Raw genomic sequence first — 21,842 nt, 5'->3', positions numbered from 1 at the left:
GACCCAGGAAGACCCCACTTCTTACCCCGAGACATAAAAAAGCCAGGCTGGAGTTTGCCAAAACTTACCTGAAAAAGCCTAAAACGTTTTGGAAGAATGTTCTCTGGTCAGATGAGACAAAAGTAGAGCATTTTGGGCAGAGGCATCAACAAAGTTTACAGGAGAAAAAAAGAGGCATTCAAAGAAAAGAACACGGTCCCTACAGTCAAACATGGCAGAGGTTCCCTGATGTTTAGGGGTTGCTTTGCTGCCTCTGGCACTGGACTGCTTGATCGTGTGCATGGCATTATGAAGTCTGAAGACTACCAACAAATTTTGCAGCATAATGTAGGGCCCAGTGTGAGAAAGTTGGGTCTCCCTCAGAGGTCATGGGTCTTCCAACAGGACAATGACCCAAAACACACTTCAAAAAGCACAAGGTTTGAGAGAAAGCACTGGAGACTTCTAAGGTGGCCAGCATTGAGTCCAGACCTGAATCCCATAGAACACCTGTGGAGAGATCTAAAAATGGCAGTTTGGAGAAGGCACCCTTCAAATATCAGGGACCTGGAGCAGTTTGCCAAAGAAGAATGGTCTAAAATTCCAGCAGAGCATTGATGGTTACCGGAAGCGGTTGGTCGCAGTTATTTTGGCTAAAGGTTGTGCAACCAAGTATTAGGCTGAGGGTGTCAATACTTTTGTCTGGCCCATTTTTGGAGTTTTGTGTGAAATGATCAATGTTTTGCTTTTTGCTTCATTCTCTTTTGTGTTTTTTCATTTAAGACAAATTAAATGATAATACCAAAGAATTTGTGTTGGCAATCATTTTCAGGAAGAAACTGAGTATTATCTGACAGAATTGCAGGGGTGTCAATACTTTTGGCCACAACTGTGAACCTAGCAAAAAAGCCAAACAAAAAGTGTGTGATTTTTATTGCAATTTCACCGCACTTGGAATTTTATTCCCATTTTCTAGTACACAACATGGTAAATCCAATGTCAATATCTTTAAAAAGTACAACTTGTCCTGCAAAAAATAAGCCCTCACATGGCCCTATTGACGGAATAATAAAAAAGTTAAGGCTCTGGGAAGGAGGGAAGTGAAAAACGAAAACGCAAAACTGAAAAAATGCTCTGGGGGTTAAGGGGTTAAGTACATAATGTGGAATATCTCCTGAAAAAATGAAAACGGAAACGAGTTTTTTTGTATAGAGCACTCGTGTTCAATTCAAAAGGGCAAATGATAAACAATTTAAAACAATAACCAATGGGAGTGAAAAATAGAAAAACCTAAAGCTTGCTGTCACACTGGTATTGGAAGCCATTATGTAAAGTTAGTATGGAAACACATTTTGACTCACCTATGGTAAATCACAAATGAGAATCAACAGTGATTGTTGGTGCCCATGTGACATGAATTAGCCAATGAATGATGACTTCAGTCAGGGCCGGCGTCAGCACCCGACGCACTCGGGAAAGTGCCGAGGCCCTGGCGAGACAGGGGAGCCCATAACGGTAAGACACTTATGCCAACACTGATGCGCATCATGAGCTCCTGGGGGGCCCCTGAAGCCGGACTACATCCCCATCCTCCCTCCCTGTGCTAGTGTGCTGTGTGTGACTCCAGCCAGGACTCGGAGGCGGAGCTGGAGCTGGCATATGATTCTGGGCAGCAGGAGGCGGCACACAGAGCTCTCTGGGACTGCAGGAATACTCACCATGCGGATAGAAGAGTCAATTCCCGGCCGGCGGCCGTCACTTCCGGGTGGGAATGAGGAGCTCGTCATCCTAAGAGCTCACACACAGATCGTCGCGACACGGTCCGGGACGCGGGTCCACCGTCCAGGTCGAGCGCGGCAGCGAGCAGCAGAAAGACGAGCAGCAGTCGTCAGTGCATGCACATGCATCCTGTGTCCACAACGGTCAGGAGCGATGGCGATGGTGTGGGTGAGTCGTGACTGGTGAGTGACGTGACGGTGAAAGTGAAGCAGTGTGACTGTCTTCCTTTCAAGTTCCTGGTCCCAAGCATTGCGGGGGGATGCAGCCTGCCTGGGACTTGTAGTACCACACTACAGAGACAGACCTACAGTATTGGCATCTGAATGACTTGTAGACTATATACTACGTGGGCTGCGCTACATACGTGGGCTGCCTGTGTTATATACTGTGTACGTGGGCCGCCCGTGCTACACGCTGCGTGGCCCGTGCTACACGCTGCGTGGCCCGTGCTACACGCTGCGTGGCCCGTGCTACACGCTGCGTGGCCCGTGCTACACGCTGCGTGGCCCGTGCTACACGCTGCGTGGCCCGTGCTACACGCTGCGTGGCCCGTGCTACACGCTGCGTGGCCCGTGCTACACGCTGTGTGGCCTGTATCTGTGCATCATGAATCGTGGTATGCGTTAAAGAGGGGGGCCCACTGAGACTCATTCGCCTGGGGCCCTCAAAAACCTGGAGCCGGCCCTGACTTCAGTGGTTTAAAAAGCCACATGTTAGTCCCTGTTCCTTTGTCACAGTGGTGAAGACAAAGGAGCTGTCTGATGACATCAGAACTGCTGTCACTAGAAAATAAGACTTACAAGGGTATAAGGCCATCTCCAAAGACCTTGGTATCCCAGTTTCAACAGTTCATAATGTTATGAAGAAGTTTGCCAAGCATGATAAGAACCTCCCAGTACGTGGGGGAAGAGGAAAATTGTCAAGAGAGGTCTTCGAGGGTTGGTGCGATTGGTGGAGAACACACCACATCAAACATCCAAGGACCTGAAGGCCAACCTGGAACTGTCTGGGGTTATGGTTCCAACAAGTACCATACGCCACACACTAAACTAAGCAGAGCTTTATGGGCAAAGGCCAAAAAAGAAACAATCGCTGAAGAGAAGACATCAAAAGGAACAACTTATCTATGCAAAAGAGTACAAACCACAATCCTTCCGGGAAAATTTTCTGTGGACAGATGAAACAAAAATAGAGCCTTTTGGCAATGCAAAGCAACAGTTTGTTTACAGACTGCGCAATGAAGCTTATAAGGAAAAGAACACCCTACCAACAGTTAAATATGGTGGAGGATACATAATGCTGTAGGGTTACTTTGCTGCATCTGGTACTGGAGACCTTGACTGTATCACAGGAATGTTGAAATCAGAATTATCATGAGATTTTAGAGTGTCCTACTCAGTATATTAAAACTTGATTTTAGACTAATATCATGGGTCTTCCAGCAAGACAATGACGAAAGCACATATCCAAAAGTAGACAGGAATGGTTGAAAAGAAAAAATGGACTGTTATAAAATGGTCAGCAATCCCACTTGAAAATCTTTGGAGTAAGCTGAAATCTACCATTTGGAAAAAGAACACTGCAAACATTCAAGACCTCGAACAAACTGCAAAGGAAGAGTGGGAGAAAATACTTGCTGAGAATTGCAAGAAGCTTATATATGGCTACAACAAACGTTTGGAGGCTGTCATCATCGCCAAAGGGTGTGCAGCCAATTATTAATTAGGGGTGCATTTGTTGCTGTACATGCTGTTTATTCGGTTTCTTCTTTGAAATTGTAACATGTACCGTATTTCGCGGACTATAAGACGCACCGGACTATAAGGCGCACCCAGGTTTTAGAGGTGGAAAATAGGAAAAAAAAATATTTGAAGCAAAAAAATGTGGTAAAATATTTAATAACATAAATAACCTACTATTATATGTGGTGTTATTACATATAATAGTATGTTATTATGTTGGAAGCTGCAGGACCAGTGTGGTGTCTGTGAAGTACTATATGAAGATGCTGGAGGGTGAGTATAAGAATGGGGCACAGGGCTTATAGTGAAAGCACCACTCCAGCACTGCAAAATAGCACTGGAGTGCTGCTTTAAAATCCCATGGGAGAACTATAACTCCCAGCATGTCCTGCAGATCCTATGACATGCTGGGAGATAGTTCACCACAGGAGTGGCAGAGTGCTTTATTGTGTGTTGTAGACTAACCTCTTAATTGTGGCAGCCAGCCACTGTGGTGAGGTAAAAGCATCCCATGGCTGCACACACAGAGCCCTCCCTCTTGTTGCCTCTCCACAGCACAGGTTATAAGAGGAAGCCTGCAGATTCTATTGTGGAGTCTGAAGGACCTATGATGATGTCAGGAAGAGGGAGGGCTCTGAGCTGCCATGTGATGCTCCAGCCCGCCCACTCCTGACATCATCACAGGTCCTGATTGTGCACAACACTCGGCGTCCAGGCATGGTAGGCAGCGATCTCCTGGCCCCTGCTACTGCCTCCTTCTCCCCAGGACACACAAATCTCCTTAGCTGCTGAAGGAATCAGCGCTGAGGAAGCCGTGTGTGTCCCTGATTAAGTGCAGCATTCATGTGCTGCTCCGGCTCACCGCTCAGCTGATCGGTGGGCGGGGAGCCGCTCATAAATATTCACTGCACTTAATCAGCGGGGCCATGTGCTTTCCCCAGCAGCTGATTCCGGGCAGCGGGGACATCTTGAAGTGGGATAACAGTGCGATCCCACTCGCTGCTGCCCCCCTCCCCACATGCTACATCCGGACTATAAGACGCACCCACACTTTCCTCCCAAATTTGGAGGGAAAAAAGTGCGTCTTATAGTCCAAAAAATACGGTAAGTTGAAAGACAATGTTATATTATTGCATTACTTTGAACCACTAATTAAAAAATCCTGAGGATATAACTATGGTACATTTATATTTATTTCTGTAGCTATTGTAAAGTTTATGAAAAAAAGAAGGGATGCCAATAATGGTGAGAAGGACTATCAGCAGTCAGGTTCCAATTAAAAAAGTCTCCCATAAAACAATCCACCAAGCATAAGATTAAGGCTATGTGCACACGTTGCAGATACGCAGCTTTTTCTGCGCAGAATTGCACCAAATCCACAAAAGATTGCTCAAGCAAGATTAATCAATGGGAATTCAGAATTGGTGTGCACATGCTGTGAAAAATTCCATCCTGAATCGTAGCGTTATATTTACAGCAGCATGTCAATTCTTTTTGCGGATCTCCAGTGTTTCTGCACCCATAGATTTCCATTAAGTCAGTCAAATCTGCAGCAAAAATGTAGGTGTAAAAAGGTTTGCATATTTGCTGCCTAAACGCTGCGATTTGTCTAAGGGAAATTATGTCAGAAGGAGGTGGAGTGTGTGGGCGGAGAATGTGTGTGAGCGGAGGATGTGTGCGTGCATGCGTGCCGCCAATGATACACTGACAGGGGGTAATCACTCCCAGTGTGTATCACTCAGCTGCCGTGAGAGTTCACCGGAGTTCATCAGCTGATCAGCTCCGATGCTCTCACTTACGGCATTGCTGCATGGGATAGTTCTCACGCAGCGGTGCCGTAAGTGAGAAGATCGGAGCGGATGAACTCCGGTGAACTCACGGTGACTCAGTGATAGGAGGTAATCACTCCCGCAGTGCATCACTGAGTCACTGTGAGTTCATCAGCTATGATCTTCTCACTTACGGCACCGCTGCGTGAGAACTTTCCCATGCAGCAATGCCGTAAGTGAGAGCACCGGAGCGGATCAGCTGATGAACTCCGGTGAACTCTCACGGCAGCTGAGCGATACACTGTGGGAGTGATTACCTCCTGTCAGTGTATCGCCAGAGGCCAGATAGAGCGGTCTGTTCTACACGTGAGATCGCCGTGGGTAATAAATGGACTACGTCTGACAGGATAGTATTATATGTTGGTTTATTGTTTTATTTTTGTTGCAGGAGACGAGGGCATCGGGGACTAGGCGTTCAGCAAGTATGGTAAATATAGATTCAATAAAGGAGTCTGCGTGATTATTTCAAATAAAGGACTTTATTCTGGCCATGTCTTGATTTAACATGTAACTATAGGATTAGTAATTGATAGATCCGTGTCTTATAGACATCTGACAATACAAAGGTGACATCAACCCCACAAATATTAAAATATTAACCCCACTTGCCACGGCTACAGGGCAAGTGGGAAGAGTGAGGCTAAGTACCAGAATTGGCGCATATATAAGATGCGCCATTTCTGGGGAGGCTGAGAGCTGATGTTTTTAGCCTGGCGGGATGCTAATATCAATGACCCTTTCCCAGGTTATTAATATCAGTCCGCAGTTGTCTGCCTAGCCTTTGCTGGTTTGATTTTAAAGGGGGACCTAATGTCAATTTTTTCTTGGGTTTCCCTATAAACTAGCCAGTAAAGGCTAAGCAAACAGCTGTGAGCTGATATTAATAGCCTGGGAATCATTGGCTATTGGCTCCTTCCCAGAACGAAAAAAAATTCACCAAGCAAATCTGCAACGTGCACACATATATTCTAAGGCTATGTGCACATGTTGCAGTTTTGTTGCGGATCCGCAGCGTTTTATCCATGTGGATTTGCACCAAATCCGCAAAGAGTGCTCAGACAATATTGATCAATGGGAATTCAGAATTGGTGTGCACATGCTGCCGAAAATTTCACACTGATTCTCAGCTTTTTATTTTCCGCAGCATATCATACTTTTTGCGGATCTGCAGTGTTTCTGCACCCACTGACTTATATTGAGTCAGTAAAATCCGCAGCTAAACCGCAGGTGTAAAAATGTGTAAAAATGTTTGTGGATTAGCTGTGGATTTGCGTGCCAAAAACGCTGCAGAAAGGAAGGAGGAAGAGTGTGTGGGCTGAGAATACGTGCCCGTCTGCGGGCATCCGTGTGGGGGTATGTGTGGAGCCAGGCATCGTCTGATGGGACGACTACTCCCATCCGGCTATATCTGGTATCACATCTAACAGTGAGAGCATGAGCCGATGATGGGACAGTAGTAGTCCCATCATCCGGCAACTGTTAAATTGTAAAACCAAAAAAAAAAAAAACACATTCATACTCAAACACCTAATTCTTTGACGCCCTCGATCTCCTGCAATAAAAATAAACCAACATATACTTACCTTTCCGCCATAGTCCATTTAATAACGAGTGTCCCACGACGATCTCACATGTAGTACAGTCATATCAGGAGATGTGACCGCTCTACCCGACTCCCGGTGATAGTGACAGGAGGTATCCTCCCACAGTATCACTGCGCCTACGTCAGAGTTCACTGGAGTTCGTGCTGTCACTTACGGCACCGCTGCGTGAGAAAATTCTCTCACTCTTCGTGTCGCCTGCGGCCAGGTAGAGCAGTCACATTTTGAGATGTGACTGTTCTACACGTGTGATCGTCGTGGGACACTCGGTAATGGACTACGTCGGACAGGGAGTATGTGTGGGTTTTTTTTATTATTTTTCTTGCAAGAGATCAAGGGATTCGGGGATTAGGCGATGCAGTAAGTATGGTTTAATTAAGATTAATAAAGCAGTCTGTGTGATTATTTCAAATAAAGGACTTTATTCTGGCTGTGTCTTTATTTACCATGTACCTAAAGGATTAGTAATGGATAGGCGTCTTATAGATGCTTCATTACTAATCCGTAGGCTTGATGTCACCGGACAATACACAAGTGACATCAACCTCACAAATATTACCCCACTTGCCATCACTATAGGGCAAGTGGGAAGAGCGAGGATAAGTACCAGAATTGGCGCATCTATAAGATGAGCCATTTCTGGGGCAGCTGAGAGCTGATATTTTTAGCCTGGGGGGGGGGGGGGGTGTCAATATACATGGCCCCTTCCCAGCTATTGATATCAGCCCGCAGCTGTCTGTCTAGCCTTTGCTGGTTCGATTTTATAGGGGGACCCCTTGTCAATTTTTTTCTGCGGTTCCACTGTAATCTAGCCAGTAAAGGCTAAGCAAACATCTGTGAGCTGATATTAATAGCCTGGGAACCTTTATGGCTATTGGCTCCCAGAATATTATCAGCCCTCAGCTTTCCCTCCCCTCTGCTGGTTATGGAAATTATGCGGGAGCCCACACAATTTATAGAAAAAAAATATATAAACAAACAAGTATTGCATTTCACACAAATTGTGTGTGTGTAAACGTGTACCATTTAATTAATGAGTATCTGGCTCACACAAATACATTATATCTAAAAAAGAAAAAAAAAGAAAAAAAAAGAAAAAATTATATATATATATATATATATATATATATATATATATATATATATATATATATATATATATATATATATATATATATATATATATATATATATATATATATACACACAGTTAGGTCCATATATATTTGGACAGAGATGACATTTTTCTAATTTTGGTTATAGACATTACCACAATGAATTTTAAGCAAAACAATTCAGATGCAGTTGAAGTTCAGACTTTCAGCTTTCATTTGAGGGTATCCACATTAAAATTGAATGAAGGGTTTAGGAGTTTCAGCTCCTTAACAAGTGCCACCCTGTTTTTAAAGGGACCAAAAGTAATTGGACAATTGATTTCAAGGCTATTTCATGGACAGGTGTGGGCAGTCCCTTCGTTATGTCATTCTAAATTAAGCAGATAAAAGGCCTGGAGTTGATTTGAGGTGTGGTGCTTGCATTTGGAAGGTTTTGCTGTGAAGTAAACATGCGGTTAAAGGAGATCTCCATGCAGGTGAAACAAGCCATCCTTAAGCTGCGAAAACAGAAAAAAAAAACATCCGAGAAATTGCTACAATATTAGGAGTGGCAAAATCAACAGTTTGGTGCATCCTGAGAAAGAAAGAAAGCACTGGTGAACTCATCAATGCAAAAAGACCTGAGCGTCCACGTAAGACAACAGTGGGGGATGATCGCAGAATAATCTCCATGGTGAAGAGAAACTTCTTCACAACAGCCAACCAAGTGAATAACACTCTCCAGGAGGTCGGCGTATCAATATCCAAATCTACTATAAAGAGAAAACTGCATGAAAGTAAATACAGAGGGTTCACTGCACGGTGCGAGCCACTCATAAGCATCAAGAATAAAAAGACTAGACTGGACTTTGCTAAAAAACATCTAAAAAAGCCAGCACAGTTCTGGAAGAACATTCTTTGGACAGATGAAACCAAGATCATCCTCTACCAGAATGATGGAAAGAGAAAAGTATGGCGAAGGCGTGGTGCAGCTCATGATCCAAAGCATACCACCTCATCTGTAAACCACGGCGGAGGCAGTGTGATGGCTTGGGCATGCATGGCTGTCAGTGGCACTGGGTCACTAGTGTTTATTGATGATGTGACACAGGACAGAAGCAGCCGAATGAATTCTGAGGTATTCAGACCCACACTGTGTGCTCAGATCAAGCCAAATGCAGCCAAACTGATTGGTCGTCATTTCATACTACAGATGGACAACGACTCAAAACATAAAGCCAAAGCAACCCAGGAGTTTATTAAAGCAAAGAAGTGGAATATTCTTGAATGGCCAAGTCAGTCACCTGATCTCAACCCAATTGAGCATGCATTTCACTTGTTAAAGACTAAACTTCAGACAGAAAGGCCCACAAACAAACAGCAACTGAAAACCACCGCAGTGAAGGCCTGGCAGAGCATCAAAAAGGAGGAAACACAGCGTCTGGTGATGTCCATGAGTTCAAGACTTCAGGCAGTCATTGCCAACAAAGGGTTTTCAACCAAGTACTAGAAATGAACATTTTATTTAAAATTATTTAATCTGTCCAATTACTTTTGGTCCCTTTAAAAACAGGGAGGCACATGTTAAGGAGTTCAAACTCCTAAACCCTTCATCCAATTTTAATGTGGATACCCCCAAATGAAAGCTGAAAGTCTGAACTTCAACTGCATCGGAATTGTTTTGTTTAAAAGTCATTGTGGTAATGTCTATAACCAAAATTAGAAAAATGTTGTCTGTGTCCAAATATATATGGACCTAACTGTATATATATATATATATATAATAATATATCTCTATAATATAACGCTGGGAGTGTCACTCTGTTCGAAGCCTTTATAGACTGCGCAGGCGCGACGCTCCTAGCGTTATATTATAGCCAGTGCCAGAGAAAAAAAAAAAAATGGAAAGCGTGGACTGCTGGGAGCAGGGGGACATTTATGATCCGTGGGGACACCGTGGACATGATTGCGCCCTGATGATGCTGTGGCAGTTCATGCCACAGCACTTTGTTACTTACGCCACCTGATTCCTTTCCGCCGCCATTTTCTTGGTCCTCCTGTTGCCAGGATCGGCGCCTGCGCAGTCCGCGCTTTCCGGCTCCATTTTCTTGAAGACGCACTGCAGTGTGTCTTCAAGAAAATGGCGCCGGAAAGCGCGGACTGCGCAGGCGCCGATTCCGGCAGCAGGAGGACCAAGAAAATGGCAGCGGAAAGGAATCAGGTAGCGTGTGCACAGGATCCCGCCCTCATTACGCTGTGGCACTTCTTGCCACAGCGATTTCTTACTTAGGCCCCCTGACTCCGGGCCATGAATGTCTCCCTTCTCCCGGAATCGGCGCATGTGCAGTGCGCGCTTTCCGGCGCCATTTTCTTGTATACCTCAGTGTGCCTTCAAGAAAATGGCGCCGGAAAGCGCAGACTGTGCAGACGCCGATTCCTAGAGCAGCAGTCCGCAATTTTCGCCGCATACAGGGCATATAATCCTATGGAGCATCTTATGGGGGCCATCAACTATAATGGAGCAGCATACAGGGCATATAATCCTATGGAGCATCTTATGGGGGCCATCAACCATAATGGAGCAGCATACAGGGCATATAATCCTATGGAGCATCTTATGGGGGCCATCAACCATAATGGAGCAGCATACAGGGCATATAATCCTATGGAGCATCTTATGGGGGCCAACAACCTTTATGGAGCAGCGTATGGGGCATACGGATGGGAGCAGCAAATTACAGAACGGTGGCGCAGGATGGGAGCAGCACATGACAGAACGGGGGTGTAGGATGGCAGCAGCACATGACAGAACGGGGGTGCAGGAAGGAAGCAGCACATGACAGAATGGGGGCGCAGGATGGGAACAGCACATGACAGAATGGGGCCGCAGGATGGTAGCAGCACATGACAGAACTGGGGCGTAGGATAGGAGCCGTACATGACAGAACGGGGGGTAGGATGCGAGCAGCACATGACAGAATGGGGGCGCAGGATGGCAGTAGCACATGACAGAATTGGGGCTCAGGATGGGAGCAGCACATGACAGAATGGGGGCGCAGGATGGCAGCAGCACACGACAGGATGGGGGCACAAGATAGGAGCAGCACATGGCAGGATAAGGGCGCAGGATGGAAGCAGCACATGACAGAACGGGGCCGCGGGATGGGAGCAGCACATGACAGAACGGGGGCGCAGGATGGCAGCAGCACACGACAGGATGGGGGCACAAGATAGGAGCAGCACATGGCAGGATAAGGGCGCAGGATGGGAGCAGCACGTGACAGGATGGGGGAGCAGTTTGAGAGCAGCACATGAAAGGATGGGGCGCAGGATGGGAGAAGCACAAGACAACATGGGGGTGCAGGATAGGAGCACCACATGACAGCATGGGGGCGCAGGATGGGCGCACATGACAGGATAAGGGCTCAGGAAGATAGTAGCACATAACAGGATGGGGGCGCATGATGGTAGCAGCACATGACAGGATTATGGTGGAGTATGGGAGCACCACATGACAGGATTGGGGTACAGGATGGGAGCATGTGACAGGATAAGTGCTCAGGAAGACAGTAGCACATCACAAGATGGAGGCACACAAAACAGGATGGGGGCTGCACATGACAGGATGGGGGCGCAAGATGGTAGCAGCACGTGACAAGATTAGGGCGCAGGATGGAAGCAACACATACCAGGATGGAGACCATATACCAATATAAATGCTCGCCACCCGGGCGTAGAACGGGTTCAATAGCTAATATATATATATAAATATATATATATATATACACACACACACACATATACACACATATACACACACACCGTATTTTCTGGTGTATAAGACGGCCGGGCGTATAAGAAGACCCCCAACTTTTCCATATAAAATATGGAATTTGGGATATGCCCGCCGTATAAGACGGGGGTCATCTTATATGCCCAGTCATCTTATACGGCGTGTGGTTCCCAGGATCTGGAGGAGAGGAGACTCTCCTTCAGGCCCTGGAATCCATATTCATGTAAAAAATAAAGAATAAAAATAAAAAATATGGATATACTCACCCCTCCGACGGACCCTGGCCGTCACCGCAGCAAGCGTCTGCCTCCGTTCCCAAGAATGCAGTGAGTGAAGGACCTTCGATGACGTCGCGGTCATGTGAGCGGTCAGGTGACCGGCCACACGACCAATCACAAGACCGCGACGTCATCGCAGGTCCTACACTCACTGCATTCTTAGGAACGGAAGCTGCCGGTTGCACCGCTGAGGTCCAGGGTTCGTCGGAGGGGTGAGTATATCCATATTTTTTATTTTTATTCTTTATTTTTTACATGAATATGGATTCCAGGGCCTGAAGGAGAGTCTCCTCTCCTTCAGACCCTGGGAACATCCAGGATCGCTCCCTGCACACGCCGTACCCGGCGTATAAGACGACCCCCGACTTTTGGGACAATTTTTAGGGGTTAAAAAGTCGTCCTATACGCCGGAAAATACTGTATTTTTTATTTTTTTTTCTATGTATGGATACACCTGAATAAAATGGGAATGGTTGATGATATCAACTTCCTGCTTGTGGCACATTAGTATATGGGAGGGGGAAAACTTTTCAAGATGGGTGGTGACCATGGCTGCCATTTTGAAGTTAGCCATTTTGGATCCAACTTTATTTTTTCCAATGGGAAGAGGGTCATGTGACACATCAAACTTATTGAGAATTTCTCAAGAAAAACATTGTGTTTGTTTTTAATGTAACTTTATTCTTTCATGAGTTATTTACAAGTTTATGGTCACTTATAAAATGTGTTCAAAGTGCTGCCCATTGTGTTGGATTGTAAATGCAACCCTCTACTCCAAATCCTGACACACAGGCAGCAACATCGCAGAAGAAATGCTAGCACAGGCTTCCAGTATCCGTTGTTTAAGATGACACTGTGGGGGGGGTTGCTTTTACATAATGGTAAAAATGACCTGTGAAGAAGATTCTCAGGGAGTCAGTATGATCATGGAGACTCATCACCTCTACAGGGTTTTGTTTTTTTTTGTTGTTGACAAAACCGTGAAAAGAAATTCAGAGGTTTGTAACACAAAAATTTTAACGTGTAGCCATTTTTGACTTTTTTTTTTTCTGCGGATGGAGCTGTATGTGGGCCATTATAGTGTAGAGGCGTTGATAAATATCATTTGTGGGTTCATACGATGTTTTGATTGCTTTTGACTTTTTTTTTTATTATATTCATTTCTAGGCCTTCAAGTTTTATTTCTCTTCACAAATCTTAATGTTCAGGTTAATTTTATATTTTGACAGATGGAACTTTTACGAATGTGGCTACACCAAGAAGGTTTATTATTTTTTTTATTTCTCTATTTTTAATAGCCGAAAAGAAAAACACTGAGTCAAGTTTTAAATATTTTATATTTGTCTATTAGGCTACTTTCACACTAGCGTCAGTACGGGGCCGTCGCCATACGTCGGCCCGACGCATGCTGTGAAATAAAAGCACAATGGGGGCAGCGGATGCAGTTTTTCAATGCATCCGCTGCCCCATTAAAATATCTGGGGAGGAGGGGGAGGAGTTTCGGCCGCGCTAGCGTGGTCGAAAATGGCAGACACGACGCACAAAAAAAGTTACATGTAACTTTTTTTGTGCCGACGGACCGCTAAAACACGACGCATCCGTCGCACGACGGACGCGACGTGTGGCCATACGTCGCAATGCGTCGCTAATGTAAGTCTATGGGGAGAAAAACGCATCCTGCAGACAACTTTGCAGGATGCGTTTTTTCTCCTAAACGACGCATTGCAACGTGTTCCAAACGACGCTAGTGTGAAAGTAGCCTTACCTGATCTTCACCTCAACTGAGCTCATCAATACACTGCAATGCAAGTGAAAGACAGAGCTGCACCCATAAGAGTGAAGAGGTACGAGTGAAAATTGCAAACTGCCGCTGGAGTTACCAGTGTACGCTGCAGTCACCAGTATGCGGCAACGTTGCAGTCACCAGTAAGCCAGTAAGTTATGCCCAGCCCGTGATTCTGGAGACATGCACTCTTAAGTTAGGCAGGTTCTCATTGCTCCAGAAATGCCAAACATGTGGATATTATATGTGGTTTAGATACACTGTGGGGCTCAGAAGGGAGGGGGCATTTGGATTTGGGAGCACAGAATTAGCTGCATTTCTACAGCCTTTGTACTACAAGTAACGTGGAAGGTTCCTATATTTCCAATAACAAATGACAGACCTGAGTGAGGCTTGCTTTTGTGCGGATTGAGTTGAAGCTTTTATTGGGAACATTTTACATAACGTTTGGGATCACATTTATCTGGTTCTCTACGCTGAGCTCTTACTTTGGGTTTTCCATCTAAATCTCTGAGTGATGTGATTCAGATGAAACCCCACAGGGATCCATTCACTATAATGAGGCAGCAGAGTAACTCTGGACTCGCCTCTGCTAAACAGACCTATTTGACAAACCTTGTATATTCATTATCCTACAACCCAAAACAACAGCACATTCAACTCTCTCCTCCGCCCACCATTGCCATCTCCAACTTCCCTCATTTCTGCCAAGGACTTTGCCACCTACTTCAAAAATAAGATCGAACAAACAAAGCAAACCACTCCATATACCAGAGCTCTGCCCTTCCCTAATAACCTCCCTCTCCATCACTGAAGGAGAGCTTACTCACCTCCTGTCACGGGGAAGAAATAGGAAAACAGGAAATGAGGAATCTGGGCCCTTGAACTGCCCCTCAGGCTAGGTGGAGCCCTGTCTGCATCAACCCCCGATGACCAGAAAGGAAAAAAGGTTTAAAATTAAATCAGAGGGAAACCAGATCTGCCACAGATCCAAACATGGATCGTGACACCTCCTTACCAAATCACACCTCACCACCTCTGAACTTGACCCCATCCCTTCCCACCCGCTCCCCAACCTCACTAACATGCGAATTCCAGTCCTAACCCATCTCTGCAACCTATCGCTATCTTCTGGTACCTTCCCCTCTGCCTTCAAAACATGCCACCATCACACCCATCCTCAAAAAAACTAACCTTGACCCAACTGCTATGCTCAGCTATTGCCCCATATCACTGCTCCTGTTTGCCTTTAAACTCCTTGAGAAGCATGTCCATGCTCAACTTTCCTTCCACCTCTCATCTAACTCTCTCCTTGACAAACTCCAATCTGACTTCCGCCCCAACCACTCCACCGAAACTGCCCTGACCAAAATTACTAATGACTTACTCACAGCCAAAGAAGGCAGTTCTCCATCCTTCTTCTCGACCTGTCTTCTGCCTTCGACACAGTCGACCACTGCCTACTGCTACAGATTCTTTTTTCCCTTGGCATCAAAGGCCTTGCCCTGTCCTGGATTGCCTTATACCTTTCCGACCGCACATTTAGCGTTTCCCACTCCCACACTAAATCTTCATCCCACCCTCTCTCTGTTGGAGTCCCTCAAAGCTCTGTCCTGGGGCCCCTAATTTTTTCCATCTATACCCTTGGCCTCCTAGGACAACTCAAAGTCCCATGGCTTCCAGTACCACCAGTAAGCGGACGACACTGAAATCTACCCAACCCATCTATTATGGTAAACTGTATCACGCTCTCTCCCGCACCTGAAATCCTCTGCCTTGCAGTAACTCTCGACTCTGCCCTGTCCTTCAAACTGCACGCCACCTCCTGTCGCCTCCAACTCAAAAATATTTCCAGAATTCGTCCCTTACTCAGTCCTCAATCTACTAAAACTCTTGTGCATGCCCTCATCATCTCCTGCCTTGATTTCTGCAACACTCTGCTCTGTGGCCTCCCCGCTAACTCTCTTGCACCACTCCAGTCTGTCCTCAACTCTGCTGCCAGACTAATCCACCTCTCTCCTCCCATTTCACCCCTCTGCAAATCCCTCCACTGGCTCCCAATTCCCCAACGAATCCAGTTCAAACTACTAACACTGATCTACAAAGCCATCCACGACCGGTCCTCTCCCTATATCTCTGAACCAATCTCCCAATATCTTCCCTCACTTAATCTTCGATCCTCCCAAGACCTCCTACTCTCCTCCACACTTATTCGCTCCTCACACAACCGCCTTCAAGATTTCACCCAAATATCCCCCATCCTCTGGAATGCCATCCATTTTGTTGATAGCGTTCTATTCCACTTTTTATCAGGCGGTATGATAATAAAGCATTGTTTTTTGCCTTTTTTATTTTTAAGGTGTTCACTAAAGGGGATAATTAACTAGTGGGATAGTTTTTTTAGTTCGGGTTGTTGCGAACGCGGTGGTACTAAATATGTGTACGTTATTGTTTATATTTCATACAAATATTTATAGATATAATCTTTTGTTATTTAATATACTTGATTTTTTAAAAAAAATAATTTTACCATTATTTGAAAATAAAAAAAAGGTTTTACTATAACTTTTTTACTTTGACCCACTATGGGACTATCAATTCTTGTAGGCTGATCGCTTCAATCGCATGGGGGTGCAGCAGCATCCCCATGCTGTACAAACTGTCAGCTCTGCACTGGCTGCGCATGATCAGTAACTTTCCTAGCTGATGACACGGATGTCGTCATGACAACATTGGGTCCTCATGGAAAAATCTGGACCCTGCATCTAGCCACAGGGGTCTCCGACCAAAGCAGGGTTAGCCCTCTGCCGGCTCCTGGAATGCAGCGATTGCGTTTGACCACAGCATTTGGGGGGGGTTTATAGAGCCAGGAGCGGTGGGAGTCAGCTGTCAGAATCGGCTGACATCCGGGTGTGAACACGTGAGCACACCCTGTGTACGATCACCATGTCGTAATAATCCATCCCTGTTCAGGTAGGCCCAGTGCAAAGGGACATATTACGACAAATGTCAAAAAGGGGTTAAAGATTAATTCTCTGAGCTCGGTTGGTTTATTTAAATGTCCATTTATTATGCCATGCCTCCATTTGTTTGTGCATATATTTGCTTCTTCAGAAACTTTGTTATACCATGTCTAAGGAAGAGACCTAAGGGCATATGCACACATTGCAGATTTGCATGTGGAATTTTCCGCGCAGATTCTGCATCTCTTGGCAGAAACCGCAGGCAAAAATCAGTGCCGATTTAATGAGTTTTTGATTTGTTTTTTTCATGTGGATATGTATGGGTTTTTGTAGGCCAAATAAAGTTCTACTTAAAAAAAAAAAGAATTGATGTCATTTCTGGTCCAACCTCTTCATTTACATACTCCATTGAAGAATAAAGTTTACACACACAGATAGCTCGATCTATATATAAATAGATAGATAATAGATGGATGATAGACAAATCGATAGATAATACCAAGCCCGATGTTTAGTAATAAACATAATGAAATGGTACATAAAGAGTTAAATAATGACACAAAATCTGCGTTAGGCCAGAGTTACAATTGCGAGAAACCCGTACCAGTCTCTCGCATTAATACTCAGCACTGCCGCCACCACTTGGGACCGGAGCGTTCAGATGCATAGAAATACATGCAGCCACACACTCCGGTCCCGAGTGCTGGCGGCATTGCCGAGTATTGAGGTGTGAGACTCGTGTGAGTTTCTCGCAAGTGTGACCTCGGCCTTAAAAGCAACATCTGTTTGATTTAAAAAATAAATAAAAAAAATAAATTAAAAAAAAAAAATGGTGCGGGCTCCCGTGCAATTCTCTGCGCCAAAGAGGGAAAGCCAGCGACTGGGGGACAATCAATATTTATAGCCTAGGAAGGGGTTAATAACCATGGATCTTCCCAGGCTATGAATATCAGTCGGCAGCTGTATATTTAGCCTTTACTGGCTATTAAAATAGATGGACCCCCCCAAAAAAACGATGTGGGTTCCGTAATAATTAATAGCCAGTAACGGCTATGCAGACAGCTGCAGGCTGATAGGAATAGCCTAGGAAGGGGCCATGGATATTGCCCCCCCCCTGGCAACAAACACCAGCTCACAGCCGCCCCAGAGTGCTAATTTCAGCACTCAGCCTCTCTTCCCACTGCCCTGTAGTGGTTGCATATGGGCTAATATTTGTGGGGTTGATGTCACATTTGTATTTTAAGGGGACATCAAGCCGGCTTTGTAATGGAGAGGTGTCAATAAGACATCTATCCATTACTAATCCTATAGTTGTGAAAGGGTTAAATAAACAAACTGCCAGAATTAAGTATTAATGAAATAAAACACTACACATTTTGCCATCTTTCTTGTGCGCCTAATTCCTGTGACGCCCTCAATCTCCTGCAAAAAAATAAAATAAACTAAAACAAACACTCCCTGGTCCGATGTAGTCCATTTAAGAATGACTGTCCCATGACGATCTCCCCTATAAAGAAGTCACATCAGGAGATGTGACCGCTCTACAGGGCCTCCAGTGACACACTGACAGGAGACAATGGCTCCTGCAGCGTTATCACAGCGGGGTTCAATGGAGTTCAGGCTCTCACTTAACGGCACTGCTGCGTGAGAATTTTCCAACACAGCGGTGCCGCAAGTGATAGCAACTTCTGACAGCGGAGTGATAAAGTGCGGGAGGATACCTGCCAACATTGCATCACCGGAGCCCCTGGAGAGCGGTCAAATCTCCGGATGTGACAGCTCTCCATGGGAGATAGTCGTGGGACACTTGCTATTTAATGGATTACATCGGAACAGAGAGTATACTGTTGCTTTTTTTTTTTTTTTTTTTAACAGGAGATTGAGAGCGTCGGGGATTAGCTGTATGGGGAGTATGTACTGTATGTGTACATGTGTTTTTGTTTTTTTTACACTTGAACACAGTAGCCGGATAATGGGACTACTGCTGTCCCATCATTGCCTAGCTGTCACTGTAGCATAGCCGGATGGGTCTAGTAGTTCCATCGGACGATGCCTGCATATAGACACACACACCCCCGCAGACAACCCCGCACACATCCACCCGCCCACACCCCCTCCCGGGCACACACACCACCCACCCGCAGACCCCCCCCCGCCCATCCACACCCCCCACAAACCACACACACCGCAGACCCCCCCGCCCACCAATCAATGGAAGTCAATGGGTGTAGAAAAGCTGCAGATCCACAAAAAGAATCGTCAACATGCTGCGGAAAATAAAACTCTGCAAATCTGCGCGCTTTTTCCGCAGCATGTGCACACCAATTGTCAATTTCCCATTGACTATCATTGTTTGTGCATTATACTACGGATTTTATGCAATTCCGTGAGTCCAAAAACGCTGCGGAAAAGCACAAAAATCCACAACGTGTGCACATAGTCTAATAAGTCGCAAAAGCTTGCTTTGTAACATCATTTAATTTTATTTTTGTTAGCCATTAACCCCTTAAGCCCCGAGGGTGGTTTGCACGTTAATGACTGGGCCAATTTTTACAATTCTGACCACTGTCTCTTTATGAGGTTATAACTCTGGAATGCTTCAACAGATCTTGGCGATTCTGACATTGTTTTCTCGTGACATATTGTACTTCATGATAGTGGTAAAATTTATTCGATATAACTTGTGTTAATTTGTGAAAAAAATGGAAATTTGGCGAAAATTTTGAAAATTTCGCAATTTTCCAACTTTTAATTTTTATGCCCTTAAATCATAGAGATATATGTCACACAAAATACTTTATAAGTAACATTTCCCACATGTCTACTTTACATCAGCACAATTTTGGAACCAACATTTTTTTTGTTAGGGAGTTATAAGGGTTAAAAGTTGACCAGCAATTTCTCATTTTTACAACACCATTTTTTTTTTAGGGACCACATCTCATTTGAAGTCATTTTGAGGGGTCTATATGATAGAAAATAACCAAGTGTGACACCATTCTAAAAACTGCACCCCTCAAGGTGCTCAAAACCACATTCAAGAAGTTTATTAACCCTTCAGGTGTTTCACAGGAATTTTTTGAATGTTTAAATAAAAATGAACATTTAACCTTTTTTCACACAAAATTTATTTCAGCTCCAATTTGTTTTATTTTACCAAGGGTAACAGGAGAAAATGGACCCCAAAATTTGTTGTACAATTTGTCCTGAGTACGCCGATGCCCCATATGTGGGGGGTAAACCACTGTTTGGGCGCATGGCAGAGCTCGGAAAGAAAGGAGCGCCATTTTATTTTTCAATGCAAAATTGACTGGAATTGAGATTGTATTGATTGTAACCCCCCCCCCCAAGTGACACCATTTTGGAAAGTAGACCCCCTAAGGAACTTATCTAGATGTGTTGTGAGCACTTTGCCCGACCCACCAAGTGCTTCACAGAAGTTTATAATGCAGAGCCGTAAAAATAAAAAATCATATTTTTTCACAAAAATGATCTTTTCGCCCCCAATTTTTTATTTTCCCAAGGGTAAGAGAAGAAATTAGACCACAAAGGTTGTTGTGCAATTTGTCCTAAGTACGCTGATACCCCGTATGTGGGGGGGAACCACTGTTTGGGCGCATGGCAGAGCTCGGAAGGGAAGGAGCGCCATTTGGAATGCAGACTTAGATGGATTGGTCTGCAGGCGTCACGTTGCATTTGCAGAGCCCCTGATGTACCCAAACAGTAGAAACCCCCCACAAGTGACCCCATATTGGAAACTAGACCTCCCAAGGAATGTATCTATATATGTTGTGAGAACTTTGAACCCCCAAGTGTTTCAACTACAGTTTACAACGCAGAGCCGTGAAAATAAAAAATATTTTTTTCCCCACAAAAATGATTTTTAGCCCCCCAAATTTTTATTTTCCCAAGGATAACAAGAGAACTTGGACCCCAAAAGTTGTTGTCCAATTTGTCCCAAGTACGCTGATACCCCATATGTTGGGGTAAACCCCTGTTTGGGCACACGGGAGAGCTCGGAAGGGATGGAGCACTGTTTTACTTTTTCAACGCAGAATTGGCTGGAAATGAGATTGGACGACATGTCGCGTTTGGAGAGCCCCTGGTGTGCCTGAACAGTGGAAACTCCCCAATTCTACCTGAAACCCTAATCCAAACACACCCCTAACCCTAATCCCAACGGTAACCCTAACTACACCCCTAACCCTAATCCCAACCGTAAATGTAATCCAAACCCTAACCCTAACTATAGCCCCAACCCTAACTTTAGCCCCAACCCTAACCCTAGCCCTAACGGGAAAATGGAAATAAATACATTTTTTTTATTTTATTATTTTTCACTAACTAAGGGGGTGATGAAGGGGGGTTTGATTTACTTTTATAGCGTTTTTTAATATCAGATTTTAATGATTGGCAGCTGTCACACACTAAAAGACGCTTCTTATAGCAAAAAAGTTTTTGCGTCTCCACATTTTGAGACCTATAATTTTTCCATATTTTGGTCCACAGAGTAATGTGAGGTCTTGTTTTTTGCGGGACGAGTTGACGTTTTTATTAACATTTTCGGGCACATGACATTTTTTGATCGCTTTTTATTCTGATTTTTGTGAGGCAGAATGAAAATTTCTTTTGGGGGAGGCGTTTATACCGTTCCACGTTTGGTAAAATTGATAAAGCAGTTTTATTCGTCGGGTCAGTACATTTACAGCAATCTCATTTATATCATTTTTTTATGTTTGGGCGCTTTTATACGATAAAAGCTATTTTATAGAAAAAATAATTATTTTGGCATCGCTTTATTCTGAGGACTATAACTTTTTTATTTTTTTGCTTATAATGCTGTGTGGCGGCTTGTTTTTTGCGGGACAAGATGACGTTTTCAGCGGTACCATGGTTATTTATATCCATCTTTTTGATCGCGTGTTATTCCACTTTTTGTTGAGCGGTATGATAAAGCGTTGTTTTTTGGCTCTTTTTATTACGGTGTTCACTGAAGGGGTT

General features: G+C 44.6%; 1 protein-coding gene across 7 annotated transcripts in view; it reads right to left on the bottom strand.

Moving 5' to 3' along the window:
- The window catches only part of FBXL18 (F-box and leucine rich repeat protein 18), a 385,112-nt gene that overhangs the window by 178,156 nt on the left and 185,114 nt on the right, over nucleotides 1-21,842 (bottom strand). The gene's annotated exons all lie outside the window — the stretch shown is intronic.

Source organism: Ranitomeya variabilis, chromosome 7 (genome assembly GCF_051348905.1).
Source record: "Ranitomeya variabilis isolate aRanVar5 chromosome 7, aRanVar5.hap1, whole genome shotgun sequence".
Lineage (NCBI taxonomy): Eukaryota > Metazoa > Chordata > Amphibia > Anura > Dendrobatidae > Ranitomeya > Ranitomeya variabilis.
The sequence above is the reverse complement of the archived record's forward strand: the minus strand, read 5'-3'. Positions and strand labels throughout refer to the sequence as shown.